Genomic DNA, 8483 nt, shown 5'->3' on the forward strand with positions numbered 1-8483 from the left:
AGGAAGTGAGAAGGATACTCACACTCATTCCAGAAGTCCTGGTGATGTCACCCCAAATACCAGCATAACTGTAGTTTTGGTCAGATTGGTATCTCTGCAGAGAGCTGGAGATGAGTGATGAAGCAGGGCCATTGGCAAAGTGGCAATTGTGGGTGATGGGTACATCCAGCATGGATTTAACAGGGTAGGCACTTGGCTTGCCCTATCCTCATAGTTTTCCAGATTTCAGCTGCTGGGCCAGTATAGCTATAATTTTTCACTGCTTGGTAAACATCCCTTTGAAAATAAAAATGAGTCTATAGGCCTAGCTGACTGTGGACCTGGTGACTGCTTTTGTGGTCATGTTTTCCTAATATTTTTATCTTTTTGATTTCTGGGCCACACCCAGAAGTGCTCATGGGTTACTCCTGGATTTGCATGCACTAGAAATTATTCCTAGCCGGTTTAAGAAAACCCTATGGGATGCTTGAAATCAAAACCAGTTGGGTCACATGCAAAACCACCACCTTAACCACTGTACTATCCCTCTGGTCCCTGATCAAAATCTTTAAAGATTTTAAAATCTTTAAAGTCTTTCTCATATCACCCAGAGGGAGGTGGGGGTATATCTTTACTACAGCCTATAGGCTTAGATGGTCTATCTTGTTTTTTTACCCCTGGAGGATCTTCTATGCTCTTTGTGTATTATAGTGGCTTGTGTGTTTTTATTATTCCTCAAAGGTCATGCTTATTCCCATTTTGAAAATAAAAGCATATTTTAATCCATAGAGATTAAAGTCCATATCAAATGCTAGAGTCAGAACTTAGTCTATTTTGTGGCAAGTGAACTCTCTATTAGCCCAAGACAGTCTTGTATAATTGTTTCCTTTAAAAGAGTCCCTTTGTAATGAGTGTCAATCTTTCTGCTGTTAGATATCTACTTGTTTTTATTACACAGTGATAAAGTGATATAGAGTGTTTTTTCATATGCCTTTTGGCCTTTTATATTTCTTCATTGAGAAAATCTTTTTTCATTTTTTCTCCCATTTCTGATGGAGCTGGATTTTTTTTCTTGTAAAGTTCTATTAATGTTCTATGTATCATGGATCACTGAGTACAGAGCCAGGAGTAACCTTGAGCACTAAAACTGTGGCCCCAAAACATAACAAAACAAAACAAAGTAGAGTTTTATTAGCTGTTCTTCATTAATTCCTACCTGTTCTTGAAAAAGTTTCTAAGAGTTAAATCAAATCTATCTTGCTTATATTTCTTGCTTTGAAAGACCAACATCCAAAATGTAAACCACAACCACAATAATGTTTCATGACAACATTCCTTAATATTTTAATTTATTATCTAGGTTTTAACTATTTCTCCAGATCATCAATTCTTTTTATAAAATTCTTGATTCATAATCTACAAACTCCCAGTCACATAATCCTAGTTCAGACCCTCTTTCTTCTACCACTTTAAATCAACTGACATTAGGTTTTTCCCAGTGGTACTAATGAAACTGTAATCCTCTCAATAAAAGATTATTCTTTCTTACTCTATGAACTGTTTGTGAGAAATCTTCAAGGAAATTTTCTCCTCCCTTCATTTCTCCATCTGTTTTTTCCCTCTTTCAACCCATTGTCTCTCATTTGACTGAGTTTTGGCACTATCTCATGACCATTTTAGACCATTAATAAATGCTGAAGGACCTCACTCTCCAAGTAGGCAAATGACATAGTAACTGGCCTCAGAAGTCCGTGACATTTTCATCTCAGAGATCCTTTACTTGATTCTAGCCACCCATTCTCACAATGGCATTTTAAATGTTTAACTTTCTGCAATGGCTCCTCCTCAAAATATTTTGATAGGTTTTTCTTATAATTTCTATTATCAACTTGAGCAGAACTTTAATAATTTAAATGCCTGTTTCTTTTTTTATTTAAGTATTGTGATTTACAAAGTTATTCAATTAATTTTAGATATGCAATATTCCATAAACCTTCATTACAATAATCTTACTAATGCCCTAACATTACTACCTGTCCCTTCCCACCCAGACCTACATTTAAAATATATATTGATATAACAGTGGCTTACAATATTTATAAATGTTAAGGATAACTGTAACTACATGGGCTCGGAGAGATAGCAAAGCGGTGTTTGCCTTGCAAGCAGTCGATCCAGGACCAAAGGTGGTTGGTTCGAATAGCCTGCCAGGAGCTATTTCTGAGCAGACAGCCAGTGCTGTCACACCCTGAGCACCACCGGGTGTGACCCAAAAAACAAAAACAAAAAAAAAACTGTAACTACACTATACCACACTCATGAACAAGGATCAATATCTTTCCATCACTGTCATAAAACTTCTCCATCTACCTCTCCCTCAAGTCTTTTCTCAGAGTTTAATATTCACCTGCATTGAACATTATGCATTTCCTAGCTTTGTTCTTTATATATCACAATAAAAGAAATAATCAATATTTATTTTTTCTCTTTCTTAGTTCACTTACAATGACATTCTCTTGATCCATCCATAACATAACAAAATGCAAGATTTCATCTTATAGTTGAGTAAGATACTGTGTTTGTATGTGTGCATGTGAGCTAAGGTATATGGAAAATAGCATAAAACTTATCAATAGTTACTCAGAACTACAGTATGATCCAGTAATTCCATAATTTTTATCTACTCCAAGAACACATACACATTCATTTGGAAAAATATATGGACACCTATGCTCACTACCATACTATTTACACAGACATCAGAGTCTAGTCTTCATATTCATCTCCTTGGTTCCTTTAAATTACTGTAGAAAATTAGCAAATATTAAAATAATTTTACATTTTCATAGTTTCATATATAACTTTTACTAATGTTATAATTGATATTGTAATTGAATTATTAGGTTTTCTGCAGTATCAGGGATCTAACCCAAGGCCAAATATATGCAAGGCAAGAACTCTACCACTGAGCCATACCCCTAAACTGAGAAAATCTATATCTGGAAGGATCTGAAAAATTCTCACAGACACTCTCACATTTGTAGCAAATAAATGATGATACAAGACAAACAGGTCTTGATCCAGGAATGCTTGTGAACTTCCAGCAGCCTTTGATATGTGATGCTGGTTTGATTTTCCTGGCCACAAATTACTAAATCGAAACAAGTCAGAAATTCCTCACTGAGTCTAATTTAGATGCCTTTACTGGCCTATTTGAACTTTAATTTTATACAATAGTGTTATTTTCAAAATGCAGCTGGAAAAACAGTCTGCAAGTAAGATCATTTGAGCATTTGATATGTTAGCTAAAGCAATTAAATATTAGAGATCTTTTTCTCTGTGCATGGTAGAAGATAGAAATATCAGTGGAGAAGGTAACATTAATGTTAAGGTCTCATTAAGGTCTTATCAGTATTGATGAGGAATATACATTCCTGAGGTGCAAACTACCCTTTTTCACTTACATCACATCTAAATTCACAATACCCAGCCCCAGGGTATTTAAATATGAATGACATCTATACGTCTGTGCCCACATACCCTGGGCCAGGTCAATTGTCAATTCTACCCATTGTTTCACCAGGTCATGAGTCCCTTCTCTATTCAGGTGGCCATCGTCAACTACCCGCAGAACTACATCTAAGATGATAAACTTTTCAGCAAAGCAATAAAGTAAGTCATGGGACATAACTGAAAGCTTTGGGAGTTCTATAATGGTATGACCCAGATATAGATATATATAGCTTAGAGTTACAGTTTTCTTTAACCATCATTCAGATTGTTTTTCTGTTTGTTTCTTGTTGTTGTTTCCTTTTTGCACATTTCTTCCAGTCAAGAAGCTGCACCACAACACATAATAACAATACCACACAACAAAGCTCACAGTGGGAAGACTACACAGATTCTCCCAGAAAGCTGAGTGTAGCCTCTGTTAGTCATTATTCGCTGAATCTGTGACCCATTTTTCTGAGAGAACCCCAAGAATTCCCTGACATATCAGGACCAACACAGCCATGACAGGCAGAGATGAAGGGAAAAAGGGACTCTCATTCCTTCTGGTGGGAATGCTGTCTAGTCCAGCCTTTCTGGAAAGCAATATGGATATTCCTCAAAAACTAAAAATTAAGCTCCATATGTCCAGCTATACCACTTCTAGGTATATACCCTAGGAAAACAAAAACACAATTTAAAAAATGCCCTCTGTATGTCTATGCTCAGCACAGCACTATTTCCAATAGCCAGAACCTGGAAACAATCCAGTGCCTGAAAAAAAGATAAGTAGCTAAAGAAACTGTAGTAAATCTACACAATGGAATATGATGCAGCCATTAGAAAAATGAAGTCATGAAATTTTCTTATACATGGATGAATATGAAGATTATTTCGCTAAGTAATATCAGAGGGAAGGGGATAAACTAGAATAATTTCACTCATCTGTGGGATATAAGGAAAACAAAAGTGTGGGAATGATATCCAGAGACAATAGAGGTGAGGGTTAGGACCACCAGTCCATGGTAGGAAGTTGCCAGAAAAAGTGAAGAGTGCAGTTAAAGAAGGGTCTGCTTGGGGCCCGGGCGGTGGCACTAGAGGTAAGGTGTCTGCCTTGCCAGTGCTAGCCTAGGACGGACCATGGTTCGATCCCCCCGCCCCCGGCATCCCATATGGTCCCCCAAGCCAGGAGCGACTTCTGAGTACACAGCCAGGAGTAACCCCTGAAGGTCAATGTGGGTGTGCCCTCCCCCCCAAAAAAGAAGGATCTGCTATGAATGTAACATGCATGGCATTCCTTCACTTATAGTAGTGCCAACCACAATGTCAAAAAAAAGGGGGGGTAAAATGCCTGCCACAGAAGCAGTGGGGGGGGGAGAGGGCATCAAGGAGGGTGAGAGGGCTAACATTGGTGGCAGGAAATATGCATAGGTGAAAGTTGTTGTACATTGTGTGACTGTAACTCGTTCATGACCAACTTTTTTTGCGTGTGGGAAAAAAAAGTTACTATGAACAATCTTATAACCATGGTGTTTAAATTAAAAAGTTTAAAATAGGGGCTGGAGATAAGGGGCACAGTGGATAAGGTGTTTTGCTCTGCACACGGCTAACCTGGATTTGATCCCTGGCATCACGTATGGTCCCTTGAGCCTGCCAGGAGTGATTTCTGATCACAGAGCTCTGCCAGTGTGGCCACACACACACCCCAAATATATTAAGACTATGATTGCCCCTTACTTAGACTGGGCCAACAGAACACTTCAAAGAACACATACCTGATAATAGCATCAAGATAAAGAGATTAGTCATCTCCAGAGACCATTTATAGAGCATGCCACACACTTGCCAGAGGGCAAATGGATTCTCTAGGACTACACAGATACAAAATAAACAAGTAACAAGAAACATATTGGTGGGCCCGGAGAGATAGCACAGCGGTGTTTGCCTTGCAAGCAGCCAATCCAGGACCTAAGGTGGTTGGTTCAAATCCCGGTGTCCCATATGGTCCCCCGTGCCTGCCAGGAGCTATTTCTGAGCAGACAGCCAGGAGTAACCCCTGAGCATCACCAGGTGTGGTCCAAAAAAAAGCAAAAAAAAAAAAAAAGAAACATATTGGTACATGAAAAGATTTAGCAATTTGTAATATGATCTCATTTTATCTGTTGATCCTAGAAATAGCAACTAAAAGACAGGAAGAATCAATTGCAGTAAAAAAATATTTTAGGGGGCCTGAGAAAGAGCATGGAGGTAAGACATTTGCCTTTCATGCAGAAGAATCCCAGCATCCCATATGGTCCCCCGTGCCTGCCAGGGGCAATTTTCTGAGCATAGAGCCAGGAGGAACCCCTGAGCGCTGCCGGGTGTGACCCAACAACCAAAACCAAAAGTTCAAATAAAATAACTAAAGATGAGGGCTGCTGAGGCTGGGAAGAGCTGGGGCCTTGGCTAACGTGGAGCAGCCCTACCGCTATGCCCGGCCTGCCTGCCTGCCCAGAGAGGCCATCCAAGATAAGCAAGCTGCCCAGGGAGCTGGCCGGAGACCTGGAGCGCAGCCTGCCCGCAGTGGCCTCCCTGGGCTCGTTGCTATACCACATTCTGTCTCTTGGTCACCTTCGACCTGCTCTTCATCTCCCTGTTCTGGATCATTGAGCTGAACACCAATGCTGGCATCTGAAAGAGCCTGGAGCAGGAAATCACCCACTACGAGTTCAAATCCTTCTTCTTTGACATCTTTTTCTTTTTTCCTTTTTTAAAAATGTTTTATTTAATTAAAAAACCATGGTTTACAAAGTTATTGATAGTTGAGTTTTAGTCCTATAATATTTCAACACCAATCTCACCACCAGTGTCAACTCTCATAATCAGTGCTCCCATATTCCAAAATCTTTTATTTCTTTTTTCTTATTAATATTTTTATTTAAATACCTTGATTACAAATATGATTGTAGTTGGATTTCAGTCATATAAAGAACACCCCCTTCACCAGTGCAACATTCCCATCACCAATGTCCCAAATCTCCCTCCTTCTTTGACATCTTTGTCCTCCTGGTCTTCTTTCTCTTCTTGGGACTACTCCTGGGCTACACCACCATGTCACCATGCTGGTATCTAGCGCCTTCCTCATTGTCAAGGTCATCCTCTCAGAGCTTCTCAGTAAAGGGGCGTTTTGGATACCCGCTCCCCATTGTCTCTTTGGTTCTGGCCTGGCTGGAGACCTGGTTCCTTGAGTTCAAAATCCTACCCCAAGAGGCCCTGGAGGAGCATTGGTATCTCACTGCCCAGGTGGCCTTGGCCAGTGGACCCCTCCTCTTCTCTGGAGCAATATCTGAGGATCAGTTCTATTCACCCCCAGAGTCCTTTGCAGGATCTGACAATGACTCATGACACAGATGAAGATGCTGTGGGGATGAAGAATTTCTCTGTACATCTACCAGGGGAAGGAGGCCATGACCATGGTAGACCAGATCTTAGCCCAGGTGGAGAACTGGAAGTTTGAGAAGAACAATGAATATGGGGACACTGTGTCCATCATTGGGGTTCCCTTTCATGGAAAGGCATTCATTCTGAAGACCTTCCTGCCATGCCCTGTGGTCTACCGGTCTCCTGCAGCCAGAGAGGATGGTGCTCTGGAACAAGACAGTGACTGCCTGCCAGATGCTGCAGCGAGTAGAAGACAACACGCTCATCTCCTATGACATGTCTGCAGGGGCCTCGGGTGGAGTGGTCTCCCTCAGGGACTTTGTGAATGTCCGTCGCATCGAGCGGTGCTGAGATTGATACCTGTCATCAGGCATTGCCACCATCCATAGCACCAAACCCCAACACACAAACATGGTAGGGGAGAGAATGGTCCTGGAAGCTTCATCGTGCTCAAATCTGCCAGTAGTCCCGGGTCAGCACCTTCATCTGGATCCTGAACACAGACCTCAAGGGCACCTGCCCTGGTACCTCAACCACCTGAGCTGTGCCCCTCGTCACCCTGCAGGCCAGGATCATTCATTCACCTGCTCTCATCACTTTTTTTTTAAATGTCAGGGGTTCAGGACCTTTATACACATACCCCTGCTAAGGATCGCCAGGGGGACAAGGTGCTGGAGAGTAACTTGTTGCTCCCTACCTCAGGGACCTCTGTGGGACCTTTGTAATTTGAGCCAGTTAAAAACATAAACTCACGGGCCCATAGAGATAGCACAGCGGCGTTTGCCTTGCAAGCAGCCGATCCAGGACCGAAGGTGGTTGGTTCGAATCTCGGTGTCCATATGGTCCCCCGTGCCTGCCAGGAGCTATTTCTGAGCAGACAGCCAGGAGTAACCCCTGACCACCGCCGGGTGTGACCCAAAAACAAAATAAATAAATAAACTCACAAAGCAAAAGAAAAAAAAAGATTACTATGCCTTTTTGCTTTGTGTTTAATATAATAATATGCACTAATATGGCAAAAGACGTGTTTTCCATTATATAAAAAAAACAGCAAATGGCCTATTATCAACTGTCCTTTAAGGAAAAGAATCAAACTAGAAAAAATATTCAAACAAGATTTTAAAATAACAAAGATAACCTGTAATTTTATTTACTATGTATCTATTATATAATCTATTCTAACATGTAGATAATTTTTATAAAGTATTAACTCAGTAAAATTATCTCTACTTACCTAAAATGATTACATATATATATACCTTTAAATCAAGTACTGAATGAAAAATCATCATATATTCAAGTGGTAAGAGTATAAAATTAATACTAAAACTACTACATGCCTAGTTCCAATTTTATTTTTGTAGGACCATACCCAGCAATGCTCAGGGCTTACCCCAGGCTGAGTTCAGGAGTCACTTCTGGTTGGGTTCAGAAGACCACATATGGTGTTGGGGATCAAACCCAGTCATCCTTATGCAGGACAAATGCCCTACTCTCTGTACTATGATTCCAGCCCTCTGGTGCTAATTGTAAATGCATGAATTACCTGTATCTATAAGACTCTAATTCACCTTGTAAGAATTGCTTATATTTAC

General features: G+C 40.5%; 1 pseudogene; it reads left to right on the top strand.

Moving 5' to 3' along the window:
* The first annotated feature begins 5937 nt into the window (after positions 1-5937).
* LOC125998209 (stAR-related lipid transfer protein 3-like) lies at positions 5938-7429 on the top strand (annotated as a pseudogene).
* The last annotated feature ends 1054 nt before the right edge of the window (positions 7430-8483 follow it).

The sequence above is a fragment of the Suncus etruscus genome, chromosome 20 (genome assembly GCF_024139225.1).
Source record: "Suncus etruscus isolate mSunEtr1 chromosome 20, mSunEtr1.pri.cur, whole genome shotgun sequence".
In the NCBI taxonomy this organism is placed as follows: Eukaryota; Metazoa; Chordata; class Mammalia; order Eulipotyphla; family Soricidae; genus Suncus; species Suncus etruscus.